The sequence below is a fragment of the Phocoena sinus genome, chromosome 17 (assembly GCF_008692025.1).
Source record: "Phocoena sinus isolate mPhoSin1 chromosome 17, mPhoSin1.pri, whole genome shotgun sequence".
NCBI classification, from domain to species: domain Eukaryota; kingdom Metazoa; phylum Chordata; class Mammalia; order Artiodactyla; family Phocoenidae; genus Phocoena; species Phocoena sinus.
The window spans coordinates 40,683,000-40,702,033 of NC_045779.1; the positions used below are offsets into that span (position 1 = coordinate 40,683,000).

Sequence of the window (19,034 nt, forward strand, 5' to 3'; positions counted from 1 at the left end):
AGACAAATAAGTGTGACCTTTTGTGGTTCTGAAGATCAGGCATTCAGTTTTGGAAATCTTGAAGTCGAAGTACCTGTAAAACATCTCCAGTTGGAGATGTCAAATAGACGATTGTGTATACATGTTATTGGGTTCAGAGAAGAGGTCTGAAGTGAATATACACATTTGAGTGACAGCACTGTAGATGGTATTTGAAGTCAAGGGTATTGATGAATTGGTTAGGGAGAGAGTATATAGACTTAAAAAAAGAGAGTCTCAGTCGTGGGGAACTTCAACTTTAAAGACTTGACAAAAAGGACGAACAGAGAAGAATCTTAAAAGCAGGGGGAGGGGCTGAGTTATTTACACCAATTTCTATAGCCTCTCTAAACGGTTTTTGTTGTCAGTTGCCCAAAGATAGTTGCATCTACCTTGAGCCTAATCTCTCTACTGGAATTCAACTTAATTTACCTTATTTTAATGATTCATTTTCTTGTCCATTCCTTCTATTGTCCTTGAGAGCCGGGACTTTGTCTTTTAAAACTAGATGCTTGAGACCCTAGCATCTAGCACACTGACAGCTTAGTAGCCAAGGAATATGTCTGTGTTTGACTGGGAATAAAGATCCTCCTTAGGAAAGATGAGTAAGAATGGAAAGCAGAGTTTTTCTCACATAGCTTCTCTGTATGGCAACCGTAGACACTTAATTTTAAGAATTTTGTCTATAACTGAAACGGTGACTTTCAGGTATCAGCAAGCATATGGGAAGCTTTCTGGGGGCAGAGGAATCCAAATTCTTCATCTCTGGTGTCTTTGCATGGATTTGCTCCTACTCTAAGACCTGTGGCTGCTGGAAGAAATCCAGAAGCTGCTGCATCAGAGTTTGGTATCCACCTCAGAACGCTGGCCTGCTCAGGTCTACCAGTAGGCCTTCTCTCTCTTTTCCATCTCCTCTTTTTTCTTTGGCTGTGCTGCGTGGCTTGAGGGATCTTAGTTCCCTGGACCAGGGATCGAACCCATGGCCCCTGCAGTGAAAGTGCAGAGTCCTAACCACAGGACTGCCAAGGGAAGTCTTCCATCTCCTTCTTGATTGTGTATTGCCACTTTCCCTAACTTCATATAGATCCTTCTTTTTCCTTTGCCCAAGGAATCCCAGGGGTATGCTTCACAATTATAGGCATTATTTTACTCAGGTTTTCATTATATTTTTGTATGGTTAGTGATGCTCTTCTCCATGTTTCATTCTGAAATATATTACTTCATTTCATGCCATTTTTACCTTTGGTAATGAATGAGGTTTCTGTATTCTCTGTGATAATGGCTCTAATGATGCCAATATGGTCGATGTGCGAAGGTGAGTGGGCCATGCTGCCCTCCCATCATTCCTCATTCCTGCGGGGCTGTCTGTGCTAGCATAGCCTGCCATGTCCGTTTTTGGAGATTGGTTCTTTTTCCTGGGCTGAAGCAACAGCTGCAATATTGAAACGTTGCTGTCAGCTAGTGATCCAGTCCTTGTGGCCTGGACTGTGCTTTAATTCGTAATCTTTGCTGCCTGAATTTTCTTTTCTCGAGACTTACTGTTTTGTTCTTGACCTGTGGAATTTTATGCTTACTTGACCTGGGGAATTTTTCTTAAGTCCCTGGTTTTGAACCAATGCCGCTGTACTTTTAAGCCAGCTATGTGTTTTTCAGCCTCTGCCTGCTATCTTTTGTGCTGCCTGTTATGTTTCTCATCTCCAGAGTGACTTGGATGATTGGGCATTTTGTTAGCTTTGGGGAAAAGCATCAGCATGACCTGTGTGACTGGAAAGAGTGGGACTTAGCTTTTGAGGGTTGGGGGGTGAGTGTGTAGAGGGTATTGGGGTAGAGAGTCTTTTTTTTTTTGCGGTACGCGGGCCTCTCACTGTTGTGGCCTCTCCCGGACCGGGGCACGAACCCGTGTCCCCTGCATCGGCGCCACCAGGGAAGCCCTGGGGGTAGAGAGTCTTAGGGGCTACTTTGGAGGGGGACTTTCAAAAACATAAATTTCACTGATTTCAAATCAAGATGAATATGAAGTTCTGTCTACATGAGTGAAGACCAATTTTTAAAACATTTGAAGGCATACATTTAATATGACAGCCTAATGTTAAAGTGGGAAGTTATGATTCATAAGCAGTAGTATACTTTTGAATAACGTGACCTCATTCATCGACACTAACTTGCTTTACATCTTCAGGTTTCATTATATTAGTACTGTGAATAAAACCCAGCAAAGTTATAGAGGAGGATGTGATTTTGATTTTGTTTTATTCAATAGTCATTACTTACATCCCTTTTACATTTTTGCAAATTTTAAATTGCAGTAGTGATCTTGCTACTCAATTTGCCTATTTCTTACAACTATAACCTTCTGGAATAGCCACAAATATAGGAGAAAACTGAAATAAAAACCTTTGAGCTCAATGAAAATATCTTCCACAAAGCCCATGGTTTGACTCGGTAAAACCAGAATGGCATTTCCTTTTTTGTAATAGGCCCAGAACTTATTTGATTTAGTTATATCTATGACATTTTATTTATTTTCTCCTGGAAACATATAGTTTTTACTTTTGACCTAGGAAAGAAAAGGAGGCTTATGGCTTTAAAAACAGCCCTGCACAGAGTTATAGGCCTGAAAGCATAATTGAAGAGAGTCACTGAGGAGATCAGTAGAACTTTCTGTGATAACGGAAGTGTTTGCCTGCACTGTCCAGTACAGTGGCCACTGGCCATGTGGCTGTTGTGACTGAGAAACTGAATTTTAATTTTTATTTCATTTTAATTAACTAATCACATGTGCATAGTGGCTACTATCTTAGATGGCACAGTTCTAGATCATTGTATGAGTTTCCTATTGCTGCATTTTAAAAATTATTATAAAATTAGTGGGTTAAACAATACGATTTTATTTTCTTACAGTTCTGTGGGCTAGAAGTCTGGCATAGGTCTCACGGGGCTAAAATCAAAGTGCTGGCAAGGCTGCTTTCTTTTCTGGAGGCCCTGGGGAGAATCCATTTCCTTGCTCTTTCTAGCTTTTAAAAGCAGCCCACATTCCTTGGTTCATGGCTCCTCCCCTCCATTTTAATGCAATGTTACATCTCTCTGTCCCTTTCTTCCATAGTTCTGTCTCCCTCTGACTCTCTTCTTCTGTCTCTCTCTTCCTCTTTTAAGGACCCTTCTGATTACACTGGGTTCACCTGGATAATCCAGGATACTCTCCCTGTTTAAAAGTCAGATGGTTAGCAACCCTAATTCCCCTTTTCGGTGTAACCTAACATATTCATAGGTTTAGAGATTAAGAGTTGGGCATCTTTAGGAGTGCTTTATTCTGCGTATCACAACGTCTTGTGAATATGGAGCCATCTAGTGAAAGGGCAGGCTAAGCCCTATACATCTTTTTCACATTATTTGTTGAGCCTATACCTGTTTTTCATTCACCACGGTACAGTTCTCATAATGATTTGAGAACAATAGAAATTTAACTTTAAAAGGGACCTCATATGATACCTAGCCCAATCTTCTATCCCGTAAAGTATTATTCTATTCTATAGAATCTATAGTTCATTTAGTGTCTGTCAATAGTTTCCTATGAAGGGTACTCCCTACTTAGCAACAAAATCAGTTGCACTGTTGTATAGCTTTAATTGTTTTGTCATCCTATCATCTGGTCCTTTATCATCTCTACACAGTAGCCCTCTGGTTCTGACTTTTGGAACAATGTAGACATGCTTTTCCTATGGTGTTACTATCTCAAGAAATGGTGCTACCACCCACACAGTTGTCTGAGCAAAATTTTTCAGAGTCCTATCTCTCTGTTCATCACTATTAGATATCCTAAAATATACAACTCCTAAAATATCTCTCAGGTCTCTCTACTTTTTTCGTTTTAGTAACTATACTTTTCAGTCCTAGAATGTAAAATTTTTTAATAGTTTCCATTCCTCTACTTATAGTCTCATTTGTTTAATAATGAAAACCATATTTTTTCTTGAATTCTCTGAGCATATATATTTTCGTTTAATTTCTTGAACACGTTTATAATAATTATTTAAAAGTTTTTGATAAATCCAACACCTGGGCCATCTTGGGGTCAGTTTCTACTGATTACTCTTTTCTTAACTATGGACCACGTTTTCCTTTTTCTTTGCAGATCTAGCAATTTTTGATTGTATGCTAGATATTGCAGGTGATACATTTTAGATATTATGTGGTCTGTTATCTTCCTCTGAAAATATCTTCCTCTGAGGAGTATTTTTTCTTTTTTGAAGGCAGTTGCAGTGTTTTTTTTAGAAGTCACTTGATCACCTTGAACTTGGATAAGCTTGGGTTATGCTTTGCTAGAATGGTTCTTTGGAAAGCTCTATGTGTTTACCTAAGCCTCTCTAACTTACTGGGACTTCATTTGTAAACTCTGTTTCCTTTGAAGATCTTGTTAAGGTTTAGTTTTAGGCTTTTCTTGGGAAGGTCTCGAGTAGTCTGTACTCTAAGGCAGTATTTCTCAATCTTTTTAAAATTATTACCCGTCAAGGAGACTTTTTAGACATTTTCACTCCTTCCCCCCGTCATTGACCCTGCCCCCACTTCCCCACTCCCCTTGTGAAGTTTTAATACCACAGATACAACTATATAGCTGCTTATGAGCTGTGTAATATCTAAGATGTTTTTCACTCCCCCTCTCCTCCCAGAATTAATTTTCACCCTTTTGGTGATATCATCCTTGTTGAGCGTACATGTCAGAGGGTGTGGTCCCTATTCGTAAGGTGAAGCCTTTTTGGTGTTTCTGCTGGATGCCCAGGGGATTTATGAGGTGATGAGATTTTTCCTCTCGGGCTGTGCCAGAATGCCAGTGTCTTCCACCAAGAAGACACTTGGTGTCTTCTTTTTGTTTCTTTTTCAAACCTATGGCAGCCACTCTCTGGGAAGCTTTAGGTAGTCTCACCTGGGCTGTACAGTCCAGCCCTCAGCTAAGGACTTGCAGGGACACCACATGGACTTCCAGGGCCCCTTGTTATACAGCTTCCTTCTCTCTAGTGCCCTGCCTTGCAGATTCTAACTCTTCAAATTCAGAACTCTGTTTTCTCAATTCAGTGAGCCTGCTGTGCTCTGCTTGGATTCTAGCTCACTTTGCTGTTTTTGGTTAAGTTGTTCCTAGGCAAAGAGCTGGACAGTTGGGGTCACCTTGCAAATTTTTCTTCTTTCAGAGGTTGCAGGCTTGCACTGCTTCTTTTCCAATGTCTGAAAATTGTTGCCCTTATTCAGTTTTATGGTTCTATGGCAATGGTGGGAGGGTTAGTCCTGTACCAGTAACTCCAGTCTCTCTGACTTCTATTGGAAGCAGAAATCCTTCCTCTACCTCTTTTAGTCCCCATCCATAGCTAGTACAGGTGATAATCATTGCCCTAGGATTAAAACAATAGCATTTTAACTAGTCTCCTGGTCTCCTTACTTTCAGCCCCCATACAGCTTCTAGAGGGAGCTTTCTAAAACACCAGTCTCTTCTGTAATTTCACTGTTGGAAACCCCTCTTAGGAATTCTGTTACCCTCAGGATAAAGTTCAGAATCTCTAAAGTGACTCATGGTCCTCCCTCTTTGACTCATTCCCTATCTTCCTCTCCACCTTTGGGTTTTGTTGCCCTATCTTGAACACTCGTATGCGGCACACTGATCTTTTCCAGTTGTCACTTGTGCCCCGGTGTCACTTGCCTTTGTATGTTTATTTTCCTGTGTCTAGAATCCCCACATCCCTGACTTCCCACCTTACTTGGCTAACTCTTGCTCTTCCTTTAGGTTGCAGCACAGAATTTTTTTTTTCTGGAAGGCCAATATAGGTTTCCTGCTATCTGAAAGTAGAGCATTCCTGTGAAACCTATGAAGCCGAAATGACTTAAAGCGAAAAGGCAGTTACAGCGTATCTTGCTAACAGATGCACAAAGTAAATTGAGATAAAGCACACATGCTCACAGACACGGTTCAGAGCTATGGCGGCTTGATGCTGAGATGCTGAGTGCAGTTCCCACGGAAGGAGCTTGGCGTTGCCACTCACCGCTCCACGTGCGCTGCTTGGGGTGCGTGCTGCCTCTGTAACAGTTTGCTGCAAAACAAACGCTGAACCTTTGCGTTTTGCCTTTTGTCGTAAAAGTGAAATTCCTCTTTGAATTTCTTTTGGTTAGCAAAAACTGGTACTAATGTAGGTCTTTTGTAAAAGCAAAGTGGTATAAAGTGAACTTTTGAGAAGCGCGAGATACTTGTACCAGGACAGAACCCCTTCTTTATGCTTCATACACTAGCTTAGTGTAATTATTTTAACAGTTCTATTTTTCCTCTTTACTTCCTTAGGAAATATGCTGTATAAAGGCGGGGATTTGATCTGCCTTGTCTGGTGCTGTATCCACAATGCTTATAAAATGCCTGGTGCATGAACAGGCGTTCTGTTAATATTTATTTGTTGAATGAATAGATAAACAGATCATGCTTATTTCCTTTTTTATTTGACTGCTCTTCAGATATACAGAATAGCTATTGTGGTTCCTTAATCTTCACTTCTTCAGGCTATGTATCCAGAGATCATAAAAGAAAAGTTTAAATGTCTATAGCAGGGGTTGACAAACTGCAGCCAGATTTGGCTGGCTCTCTGTTTTTGTAAATAAAGTTTTATTGAAACACAGCCATGCCCATTCTTTACAGATAGTCCATATCTTTTTTAAAGTAAATAATTCAATCACTTTCTTTTAAAATCAGGATCTAATGGTTTTTTAAAATTGATTTTATTTAAAAATATTCAATTGACACAATTGTCCAAGAATATGTCAGTCATGCATATTAAATGAAATACAGCAGTGTTTTAAATGACCTGAATGATCTCTCTGACACAGGGGATTGTTTTGTTAACCCTTATGTGTACATCCCAGCTTATGGTGGTTCCACTTAGGATTTTTTGACTTTACAGTAGTGTGAAAGCAATATGTATTCAGTAGAAACCATACACTCAGTTTTGAATTTTGATCTTTTCCCAGGTTAGCGATATATGGGCAATATTTTCTGGCGATGCTGGGCAGTGGTAGCGTGGGCAGCTTTCAGTCAGCCATGGATAGACAATTGATATTCTTACAGTCATTCTGTTCCCAGACAACCATTCTGTTTTTCACCTTCAGTATAGTATTCAATAAGTTACATGAGTTATTCAACACTTTAGTATAAAATAGGCTTTGTGTTGGATGATTCTGCCCAACTCTGGGCTAATGTAAGTGTTCTGAGCACATTTAAGGTAGATTAGGCTAAGCTATGAGTTTAGTAGATTAGGTATATTAAATGCATTTTTGACTTAAGATATTTTCAGTTTACGATGGGTTTATCAGGACCTAAACCCAAGCTGAGGAAGTTGAGGAAGATCTGTAGACTGAAAACTTATCCTCTTAGTTGAGTGTTATTTAGACTGGTGGCTTTTAAATTCTCCTCCCCTCATTCTGTTTGTTATAAGCAATGAAGTCTTTCCAACAAATGAAATCTTAGGAGGAAGCTCAATTTATAAAACACATAAAGGGAGCTGCTGTGGTTTAAGAGGGCTAGCGCTGGATCCCTGTCTATTTGGTCCCTGTTTTATTACCCCATCCCTCCCTCTCTATATGGGCACCTTTGTAGTATCCTTGAAGAGTGAAAACCACTGTTTATGGCATCTCCAGGACAGAATTTTGAATTGGTCTGGTTAGCAGGTCCTGCTTCTGACATAGGTATAAAAACACTGTTAGTGCCTGGTCAGAGTTAGTCTCACTGCTGTGTTCTGTGGTGCTGCTGTCTTGATTTTTCTAGCTCCTTGAGTCCTGACAGTTCTTTTACATCTCACCTAGCTTTCTGGCTTCAAAAGACCCTTAGCTTGCAGCTAAATGTTGTAAAAAGGTAACTCACAGACTCACTGACTTCCAGATACCTGGTCTTTTCTCACTTTTGGTAGCTGAGGGCTCCTTGAACCAGGGATGACACATTCAAATGCTTATTTGATCCAGGATGGGAACACTAATGAGTGACCCAGGATTCGTGTGACAGCATCAGGAGAAGCGGGACTATGGTGACCTGATGACCGGTTAGCCACTTCTCATGGGGCTGCTCCCAGGTCTTCTGATTTTTCCAGAAAAAAATATAAATCCAGATTTTTATGTGAAATCTCCTGACCTTTTAATGTCGCTAATTGTTTTGATATTTGGAAAAACACTGTGCAGGCCAAACAAAATATATCTGACCTGGATGCAGCCCATAGATCACTCATTTGTCACCTCTGCCTCAAAGTTTGGCTTATCTGCCTTGTGCTTTGGCTACTGCCTGGTCTCAGCCCCTATCTGCTGTTCCTACCCGGGTGTCACCTACCTCTTGGGGTGACAGTTCATTGAAATGGCTGTCATGTTAACCTTGACTTCCAAGTCATCTGGTACTGAGAACAGGCAGGACAATGTCTGAGCACTTAACCTTACTGCTTGTCTTAAGTACTTTTACCAAATGCTGGTGCTTGGGAGGCCTGACTTGTTTTGATACTTTTAGTAGAAGAGAAATGTTATATGGAAGGACATATTATGTTGAAAAAGTAGAAGAGGCCAGCGTTTTTTTTTTTTTTTTTTTTGCGGTACGCGGGCCTCTCACTGTTGTGGCCTCTCCCGTTGCGGAGCACAGGCTCCGGACGCGCAGGCTCAGCGGCCATGGCTCACGGACCCAGCCGCTCCGTGGCATGTGGGATCCTCCCGGACCGGGGCACAAACCCGTGTTCCCTAGCATCGGCAGGCGGACTCTCAACCACTGCGCCACCAGGGAAGCCCGAGGCCAGCATTTTATTAGTCAGTGACTCTTAAACCTCTTTGCCCTTTAGGGTTTCTCTGCTTCATTGTGCTCTAATGTGAATCAGGTGACTCCAATGTAATTAGAAATTGGATTTTCCCTCTTATTCTAATAGATTGATAGGCTAAAGAGCAGTCAGTTTTTTTTTATTTATAAAAAAAGGTGTTTAACCGTCTTAGAATTTTCTCTACCTTTTGATTTGTGGATTTTAGGCTTTTGAGCATTTTGGGCATAGCCTTCTTGAAACAGAAAACCTTTGCCTTCCTTGGGATTATTTGTCACATTCTGAGGGTAGATGTGGTCAGTATCATCTTGGGAAACCAAGAAAGCACTTTATAAATCACAGAGTTTTCTCTCTTCTTGAGTCAGTATCAGAAATATTTTCTGAGCCAGCTGTGCTGGTCTTCCGGGTGTGGGATTATAGATGTGGTCCCTGAGATTGAGCTAGTGGAGTTCATTAGAGCACAGGGTCATGTGTTTGATCCCCATACAGGTCTGTTAACTAAGCCGAAGGAGGGACTCCTGGCTCAGCCTGTCTGGCAAATGTATGGTTTCAGGCTCAAGAAAAATCAGATTAGAGAGTGAGAAATCCTTCATCACTAGGCGAAAAAGGAACTCAAAGCGCGTGTCCTGTTGGATGTATTATGTCATTTGTGGATGGAATCAGCACCTAGATTACCTACATATAGGGAGAACGTTTGCATCACAACAGATGTAATACCCGTCACACAAATTTAAATAACCAGTGGAAACCAATGACTTCCAAGAAATCTGGGAAATGACAGGGAGTCTTACAGCTGACGGAGCTGGGGTGGACCTCCATGGAACTCTGAGCATGCTAGAGAGCTCTGTGTGATTCCTTGTTAGGTGTGAAGCCATGCGTGTGCACCTTGAGACAACACTTTTCCCATGCAGGGGTGGGTAAAAGGGTGGAGAGAGTTGTATTGGGCGTAGTGTAGACACTCATCCTATGGGTGCCTTACACACCTTGTATATTTGGACATCCTGGTTTCACATCTCCTGAGCATTTTCCTATGGAAATCTTCATTATAGGAAAGAGTATTTTCTAGCTGTGCCTATTTTTCAGGGATGAGAATTTAAAAAATTATTTTTTATTATGAAAAATTTCAAACAAAGTAGTATATAATACTGAATATCTATATACACATCATCTGGATTTAATAATTGTCAACATTTTGTCATATTTGCTTCATCATTTTTGTTTTATTGCTAGTGTTATATCATCCCTACATATTTCTCTAAAAATATGACTATTTCCTGCAGTACCATATACTATTATTGCTCTTATTAAAATGAGCTGAAATTCCTTAATATCATCTAATACTTGATCCATATTCATTCCCATTTGTCTCCAAAGTATCTTTTGTAGTTGGTTTGTTCAGTTCAGGATCTAATCAGGGCCAGTGCCTTTCACTTCATTCTTATGTCTCTTCAGCCTCTTTGAGCTTAGAAGAGTCTTTCCTCATCCTTGCTTTTGTGTGTATGGGTGTGTTTGTTTGTGTGAACACAGGACATTGACTTGTTGAAGAGACAAGCCAGTTGGCTTATACCATGTCTCATCTCCTGAATTGGTCTGATATTTCAGGATGAGTTTTGATGCTTTATTTGATATTGAAAATGGCCTTGGGTCTGGAGATTGGCAGCAGTTGGGAGACCCTGTACACAGAGGGCCTTGGATAATGAGGAGGATAAACACAAAGGCAGTGGCAGTGTTCCATGTTCCCGTGTCTTGCCCCCGTCAGAGCTGACAGACTCGTGTGAACACTCAGGACCATAGTCCTTTCAGAAGGAATAAGCTAATTTTTTATCTTTGCTAGGCTAGCACAGAGCTTGAGGATATAATGATCCTACTGGACATATATTTTAAATAACATATCCTGAATAGAATAAGTTAAAACGAAGAGACGGGAAGATGAAAGGAAACTAAAGCTATGAGAAGGCCATAGAAAATTACCAGTGGCCTGAAAGCTTGAGTTTCTTCTCTCCTGAAGTCAGCTCATCTCTTGGGGGTAGCAAGAAACCAAATTTGGAATAGACAACTGCAGAGGACCAAGTGTCTTGGGAGAAGCTGATGACAGACATTAGGATATTAGACTTGGGAAGATGAACACAGCCAAAGAAGAAAGCTTAGTACAGGGAGGAAAACAGTGAGATGGTCCAGCTCATCTCTTTTCTCCTTCCCCCAAAAGACTGGTGGTTGTCAGAGGGCCTGTAAAATCTTTCTAATCTTAAAGGTTTTGGAAAACTACTCAATCCTTAGCATTCCTAACCTGGAGCAGGGGATCTGAAACTTGAATGGTATCACGCGGGAAGCTTTACAAAACTACGGATGTCTGGGTCCCACCCTCAGAAATTCTGATGTAATTTGTCTCAGATGTGGCCATGGCAACAGGAGTTTTAAAGGCTCTCCAGGTGATTCTAATGTGCATCTACGTTTGAGACCTACTGACCTAGAGCCATAAACTGTATATACATTAACTTTAAAAAAAGAAAAGACATACTCAATCGTCCTCCCTACCTCCATTAAACTTTATGGAATTCCAATGCATAAAAAAGATAAAAGTGGAGGTTCTTCATCTAAGATAGTTCTGAAACCTTGCTCGTTGGGCACCTTTTACCGCCTGCATTACTAATTTTTTCCAAACTCTCACTTCCTTCTTATAGCAGCATCTGCCTAGAACTAAGATGCAAAGAGGAGGACTGTTCAAAAAAATCACTGATCTAGAGTTTACTGGATTGTAACCATCTAGACCTGGATTTGAACCGTGTCTCTGTCACTTATTAACTGTGTGACTTTGGACAACTATAGCTAAACTCTCTGACCTTCAGTTCCTTTACCTCTTAGTTAGAGATAATACCTGTCTCACAACCTGTTAACAAAAACGAACGTTGGATATAAGCTAGTGTACTCTTAATACAGGTTGGCTCCTTGGATACTTCAGGCTTTCCTGGAATCCACCATAAGCTTTCAGGTCTGTTCTGGTGTGGGATTGATGGTTTGGTTTAATCTGGGAACTTTCAGTTACCTTTGTATTGTACTTGTACTGTAGGATGACCACGGATTCCCTCTACATATGATGGGTCCAAAATTCTTGATTGACTTGTAGCATCACGGGACCAGATGGGGTGGGGAAGGAGTAGTTCCTTGTTGAATGATGAAGGAGAAGCCAGGAGCTTCCATGAAATGTCTCAGGAAATACTCTGTAACTTGAATGAACTGAGATAATCAGTGGAGAGGGAACCAGGCACAAACCTGTTTTCATGAGAATGAAAATGGTATGAGGGTCTGTAAATAGTGGTGGTGGATGGGCTGGGGGTTGGGAGGTTTGATGGGGGAAGGAGATCTCTGTGGACCAGACAGAGGTGCAGGTTCATGGATGAGGGAGCATTTTTTTTTTTTTTTTACGGTATGCGGCCACTCACTGTTGTGGCCTCTCCCGTTGCGGAGCGCAGGCTCAGCGGCCGTGGCTTCCGGGCCTAGCCGCTCCGCGGCATGTGGGATCTTCCCGGACCGGGGCACAAACCCATGTCCCCTAAATCGTCAGGCGGACTCTCAACCACTGCGCCACCAGGGAAGCCCGAGGGAGCATTTTTTGATGAAAATATTTTTGTTAAAAGAACAGTGGAATTTGAAGCAGGTATGTAAAAAAACACGAACATATTCTTTCCCATTTTGGTATTCCAGTGTGGTTAAACAAAACTCCCGGGTCATATAGACACCTCACTTCTTCCTTTGTGAATATTTTACAGTGTTGCCAAGAAGTGGAATTGACTGATATGAATTTAGCTTCCTCCTCGCCCTCCTTCTTCCCACCCAGACTTTGGTAAGTAATGAAATGACTGGACGCGTTCAGGGAGATGACAGAGAAGTCAGAGGCTTGGGGAATTACAGAGTTAGATGATCTGTAATTGAATAACGTCGAGTAGAATACACAAATCAAAAGTGTCTAAAATCTGTTAAAGGAAAAACTCATTTGGGTTTGGCCCTGTCTCAATGACACTGAACTAGTGTTTCTCAAGTCTTAACATGGCCATAGGTGGTATTTCTTGTTTATCTTTCACAAGCTGACATCAATTTCCACATCATGTTCTTTGCACACCCCCGACCTCTACAGAATGAAAAATGCTTTTTAGTTTCCTCAGCGTTCACAGTGAAGAACCTTTTCTTTCTGGCGTCTGGATAAATGGAGGAATAGCACCCTATTAAAATAGGTGTTTGAGCCAGTTAGGATGTTTGGTGGACTCACTGTGGATTATCTTTAGTCTGTTAAATTTTTTTTTTTTAGAATGGCTAATTTAATTAATTAATCAATTTATGGCCGTGCCACGCGGCACGTGGGATCTTAGTTCCCCGACCAGGGATAGAACTGGTGCTAGCTGCAGTGGAAGCGCATAGTCTTAACCACTGGACTGCCAGGGAAAGTCCCCTAAAAATTTTTTTTTAATTATCTTATTGACATGTTATTATCCAAAATATGTAAGTTTGGTTGCTAACCCACTTTAATATAGTAGTTGTATTTCTTATTTCCGTTCTTAACAGACAGATGACAAAAAACACTTCCAAGAAGTACAAAGTGGAAAATGCTTATTTGGGACAATAAAATCTTTTGGTAATTTGAAATTGAAACCAAGGCAGTTTCTGGCAAAATGTGATGCTGTCTCTGTACGGCGGCCTCTTCTCATGTTATCCTTCTGTATCCCCGTGCTGTCTGGCACACCTCCACTCACATCCAGGTTCTTAGCAGGGCCCCCATGTGGCTCTGCTGTCAGAGTTCACTTGCCCATAGTGTCCCAGTGAGAGCACCCCCTGCAAGACAATGTTTTTTTTAGCATTTCTCCTTCCAGAAAAAAATATTTTTTTAATGCCTCAGTGTTAGTGAGTTGTCTGAGGAAAGAATCTGATGAAGATAGCTCAGATCAAGTTCTATGTGAGATCAATGGTAGGACTCATTGTTTTATCGCGCTATGAGTATATACATTTGAAAAGAAGTCCCCTGTGAACCCCAACTAATGCATCTATCTGTTAACAAAGGCATTTTCAGAATTTCAAGTACAGATTTGATGGCTGGGGCAGAGTGGTGTACAGAGTCTTTTATATAGACTTCTTCAAATCTCAGCACAAGACTTCTGTTTCAAACCTATTTTAAAGACAGGACTTAAGTTTTAGCTTAATATCACTAAACTCCCTTTTTGTTATACCTCCTCATTGCCAGGACATTTAAAAGTCCCTTCCATTCCTACCAAAGATAAGACATTGGTGACGTCTCAATGTCTGTGCACTTGTGACTATTCTCTGTGTTGGTGAAGAGGTGAAATTTGCGGAGTACAGGGATTTCAATTCCTCACTTTGCATGCAATTAACAAATGACTTCCTTTATTATGGTCCTGACTTTTCAGTGTGAGGCACATTTTTATTTCCCTTTCACCAGTTTTAACAATGAACTTCTTCAATCCGTCATTACTTAATGAAGACATGGATAATAATGAATATGTGGTTCAGATAGTTCTGAGAACAGCCCCGTTCAATAGAAATAGCATGTGAGCTCCATACTAAGTTTGAATTTTGTAGTAGCCACATTAAAAAATAAAAAGAGACAGGTGAAATACATTTTTAGTAATATATTTTATTTAATCCAATGTAAAAATATTATTTCAACATGTAATCAATATAAATAATTAGTGAGGTATTTCATACTCTTTTTTTCTTCTCTGTACTTAGTCTTTGAAATCTAGGAGGTAGATTGCAATTATAGCACATCTCAGTTTGCAGTAGCCATATTTCAAGTGCTCAGTAGCTAAATGTAGCTAGTGACTATATTATGCGTAGACAAAATTTCTAAGTAAGGAGAGTATAGAATTGTGAGCTTAAGGTTAAATTTTAACTAGACTGTATTCTCTGTGAAAAATGTTGAAATATAAACTGATGATTTTTCTCCCCAAGTCTTCTCTGGTGTTCCAGTTCAGTGATTGTCACTGACAGGCTTGCTCTGTATGTTTTTACATGTAGGGATACTGTATACCTCTAAGAGGTACTAATTACAAGGCACACGGCTGTATGCAGTGGTACTGGTTCAGTAACACTGCTCAGTTGTCCATGCCAGAAAGGGAGTTATAGGTGTGTGCATGTTCACATTTACCATATAATTCCAAATTGTTTTCCAGAGTGTAGGATTTCTTCTTTTGTTCCATGTTATCTCCCATACTTATTATCAGACTTCTGTGTGTTTGCCAGTATTATGGTGTGAATGGTATCTTGTGATTCAAATGTACAATTTCCTAATTCCTAATGAAGGTGAACATCTTTTAAGTTTTTAATTCACCATTCCTGTTTGCCTTTCTATGAAGTGACTTTTGCCAGTTTTCTGTTGGATTGTTCATCTTTTCCTCTTTTGTTCTTTGAGATTCTTCTGTATTCTAGGTCCTAATGCTTTTGATGGTATTTGTATTGCTAATACTTTCTCCCAGTTTGTGGCTCTTTTCCTCCTCAGTCATTCTATGGTCTTTCTATGAATCAAGACGATTAATTTTAACATAGTAAATTAACTGATCTTTTCCTTTATGGTTTCTGCTTTCTAAAATCTCATTTAAGTACATTCTACACTATTCCAAAGTTATGAATGTCTGTCGCTGCGTTTCATGTGTTTTGATCAGTAGTATTTCTGTTATCGTTCAGTTCTATGTATTTTCTAATTTTAATTCTTCTATAACCACTGGGTAATTGAGAAGTGTGTTTTTGGATTTCAAATATGTAATTTCCTTTTATAGTTCTTCTTGCTACTGATTTTTAATTTAACTATTTGCTTTCAGATATCATAGTATGTGAGATAAGAGAATCTGAAATTTGTTGAGATCTATTTTATGGCCCGGAATGTGGTTAATTTTTATAACCATGTGTGCTTGAAGAGAATGTATACTCTCAAGTTGTTGAATGTATTGTCTCATACGTACACAGTAGATCAAGTTTGTTGTGTTGTTCAGATTTTTATATCATTACTGATTTTGTTGTTGTTTTTGCTTGATATGTCAGTTACTGAGGAGGTATGTTAAAATCTTCCATTATTATGAGGATTTGCCCATTTCTCTGTAGTTGAGACATTTTTTTTTGCTCTATATACTTTTGAATCCATGTAATTAAGTGCATATACATGTAAAATTGTTATATATTCCTAGTGAACTGAACATTTTTGGTAATGATTCTCTTCATATCAATAATCCTTTTGCCTTTAAATCGATTTTGTCTGATATTGATACAGCTTTACCAATTTTTTTTAATGAGTGTTTTTTGATATATCTTTTTCATAAACTTTACATTAAATTTATGTGTGTTAAGCTTTAGGTGTGTCCCTCACAAATAACTTAGAGCTGTATTTTATTTTTCACTCCGGTCTGACAATATTTGTCTTTTAACCTGACAGTCAAGTCCATTTACATTGATTGTGATTAACGTTATACAGGCATACCTTGGAGATATTTCAGGTTCTGTTCCAGACCACTGCAGTAAAGCAAATATCACAATAAAGCAAGTCACATGAAATTTTTGGCTTTCCAGTGCATATAGAAGTTAGGTTTACACTATACTATAGTCTGTTAAGTGTTCAATAATAGCATTATATCTCCAAAAACAATGTATCTACCTTAATTAAAAATTACTCTATTGCTAAATAATGTTAACCATCATCTGAGCCTTCATCAGGTTGTAATGTTTTTGCTGGTGTAGAGTCTTGCTTCAGTGTTGGTGGCTGCTGACTGATCAGGGTGGTGGTTACTGAAGGCTGGGGAGGCTGCAGGAATTTCTTAAAATACGACAACAGTGAAGTTTGCTGCATTGATTGACACTTCCTTTCAGGAACGATTTCTCTGTAAAATACAATGCTGTTTGATAGCATTTTACCCACAGTAGAAGTTCTTTCAAAACTGGAGTTGATCCTGTCAAACCCTGCTGCTGCTTTATCAACTTAGTGTATGTAACAGTCTAAGTTCTTTGTTGTCGTTTCAACAATCTTCACAGTATCTTCACCAGGAATAGATTCCATCTCAAGAAACCACTTTCTTTGCTCATCCATAAGAAGCAACTTCTCATCTGTGAAAGTTTTATCATGAGATTGCAACAATTTATTCACATCTTCAGGTTCCACTTTTAATTCTAATTCTCTTGCTATTTCCACCACATCTGCAGTTACTTCCTCCACTGAAGTCTTGAGCCCCTCAAAGTCATTCCATGAGGATTGGAATCAACTTTTTCCAAATTCCTGTGAATGTTGATATTTTGACCTCTTCCTATGAATCACAAATGTTCTTAGTGTCATCTAGAGTGGTAATCATTTCCAGAAGGTTTTCAATTTACTTTGCTTAGATCCACCAGAGGAATTACTACCCGTGGCAGCTATAATTTTACAATATATTTCCTAAATAGTTAAGACTTGGAAGTGGAAATGACTCCTCAATCCATGGGCTGCAGCATGGATGTTTTGCTAGCAGACGTGAAAACAACATTAATCTTATTATACATCTCCATAAGAGCTCTTGGGTAACCAGGTGCATTGTCAATGAACAGTAATATTTTGAAAGGAATCTTTTTTTCTGAGCAGTAGGTCTCAACAGTGGGCTTAAAATATTCAGTAAACCATGTTATGAACAGATGTGCTGTCATCCAGGCTTTATTGTTCCATTTAAGGAGCACAGGCAGTATAGATTTAGCATAATTCTTAAGGGCCTTAGGATTTTTGAAATGGTCATTTAAACTTCATTCAACTTCAAGTCACTAGCTTCATTAGCCCCTAATACGAGAGTCAGCCTGTCCTTTGAAGCTTTTAAATTAGGCATTGACTTCTCTTCTCTAGCTATGCAAGTCCCAGATGGCATCTTCTTCCGATAGAAGGCTGTTTCATCTGCATTAAAAATCTGTTGTTTGGTGTAGCCACCTTCACGAATGATCTTAGTTAGATCTTCTAGCTAACTTCTGCGGCTTCTACATCAGCACTAGCTGCTTCACCTTGTACTTTTATGTTATGGAGACGGCTTCTTTCCATAAAGCTCAAGAATCAACTTCTGCTAGCTTCAAACTTTTCTTCTGCAGCTTCCTCACCTTCCTCAACCTTCACAGAATTGAAGAGAGTTAGGACCTTGCTTTGTATTAGGCTTTGGCTTAAGGTAATGTTGTGGCTGATACTATCTTCTATCTAGATCACTCAAACTTGCTTCATCTGGGCAATAAGGCTATTTCACTTTCTTATCATTGGTGTGTTCACTGGAGTAGCACTTTTAGTTTCTTTCAAGAACTTTTCCTTTGCATTCGTTCACAACTTGGCTAACTGGTGCAAGAGGCCTAGCTTTTGACCTCTCTTTGCTTTTGATGTGTCTTCCTCATTAAGCATAGTACTCGTTTCTAGCTTTTGATTTACAGTGAGAGATGTGCAACTCTTACTTGAACAAGTGCTTAGAGGCCATTGTAGGACTATTAATTTGCCTAATTTCAGTATTCTTTTGTCTTAAGGAATAAGGAGGCCCAAGGAAAGGGAGAGAGTCTGGAGTGGTGAGAACACACACAACATTTATTGAGTCAGTTTGCCATCTTAACTGGGTGCAGTTTGTGGTGCCCCAATACAATTATAACAGTAGCATCAAAGGTCACTGATCACAGATCACCGTAACAAATAATAATCAAAAAGTTTGAAATATTATCAGAATTACCAAAATGTGACACAGAGACATGACGTGAGTAAACGCTATTGGAAAAATGGCACTGATAGAGTTTACTTAATGCAGAGTAACCTTCAATTTTGAAAAATATAGTATCTGTGAGGTGCAGTAAAGCGAAGTAAGATAAAATGAGTTATGCCTGTATTTGGATTTATTTCTTCCGTCTTGTCATGGTTTGAAGTGTTTATCTGGATTGTATCATATCCTTTGGTTGAAAGATGTTCCAAGTCACTAAATAACCCAATCCCCTACTTATAGCCCATTATGTCGGACTATCCCTATGACCCCAATAGGGTAGTGACTTAGGATTAAATGGCAACAGAACACAAGGCAGGAACTGGAGATGGTTAAGGACCAGTGTTAGGAAAGAAGAAGTTCACCATCATCATATGTTTAAACAACTCTTATATGCATATAAAAGAGGAATTAAAACATTAGCAGCAAATGACAGAGCTAGAACAAATGAGCGGAATAATACTTTGTTCACTGAGCA

The 19,034-nt window shown here is 39.5% G+C and overlaps 1 protein-coding gene across 2 annotated transcripts in view; it reads left to right on the plus strand.

The window, feature by feature from the left end:
- The window catches only part of CPQ (carboxypeptidase Q), a 478,941-nt gene that overhangs the window by 39,914 nt on the left and 419,993 nt on the right, over positions 1-19,034 (plus strand). For both annotated transcript variants that reach the window (XM_032609957.1, XM_032609956.1), the window contains exon 2: positions 12,593-12,666. The gene's annotated coding sequence lies outside the window, so the exon portion shown is untranslated. The remainder of the gene's footprint in view (positions 1-12,592; positions 12,667-19,034) is intronic.